The following is an 878-nucleotide window of genomic DNA, read 5'->3' on the forward strand; positions in this document are numbered from 1 at the left end:
TGTATTGATTTGCTCCTCGAACCTGTGTTTTGTAAAGGAAGTCCAACAGGACAGGGACGCACGCGTGTGAAGATACACCAGGTGGTGGGGAGCCGGCCCTGGCTAGCAAGTCTGGCGGGCTGTGGGCAGCAGGGGTGCTGTGCCAGCTGGCCTGGCCACCCAGCATGCAGCCACATGGCGGGGCAGTCTGGGGTCTGGGCCCAGATTGGCAGCAGCAGAATATGCCTACAGTCCACCCAAGCCAGGGTGAGAGAAGGGACCCCCTCCCTCCACGGAAGAGCCCGTCCAGAAGATCTACAGAAACAGAAGCCTGCAGCCTAAGTCTGGGATGGGACCTGTGTGCACTTGGGCAGTGAACTGTCGGTAAACTGCTGGTAAAACCAAAGCCTACGGATGGACATGGCAATAAAGGGTATCCGGGAGCTGTCAATTCTTCAGAGTCTAGTATCCCTGGTTTTGGAAACCACCGCAACACTGCAAAGCAAATATTCAGAGGCTTAGGACAAGAACTCAAATTTAAAGGTCACACTTTATAGCAAATCCTTCTATTTTCATGTGAAGCTTCATGAGCATCATGAGAGAGACAATTTTATTTTAGTTTTTATTTTTATTTTTGAGAAAGGAAATTTTAAAATTAATATTTCTTGTAATCAAACATAGTACAACCAGGTGCATAAATAGGTTGTTAAAATTATAGACAAATTATGAGGTCGCTTTCAGTTTTTCTTTTTCCAGAGGAGAACACAAATGCAGGCCAACCGCCCCGCCCATTAGAAATTGCAGTCGAGTTTCCCACGTTTCCCAAGTGCAATGTATGAGCCTCACACTGTGAGAGCCACCTTGGCGATCGCTTAGCATCTCTCATGCCAGGTGAGTAT

General features: G+C 47.9%; 1 pseudogene; it reads right to left on the reverse strand.

Annotated features, from left to right (window-relative positions):
* Nucleotides 1-732: 732 nt before the first annotated feature.
* Nucleotides 733-878, reverse strand: LOC122892690 (annotated as a pseudogene).

This window comes from Neovison vison, chromosome 12, assembly GCF_020171115.1.
Source record: "Neovison vison isolate M4711 chromosome 12, ASM_NN_V1, whole genome shotgun sequence".
NCBI classification, from domain to species: Eukaryota; Metazoa; Chordata; class Mammalia; order Carnivora; family Mustelidae; genus Neogale; species Neogale vison.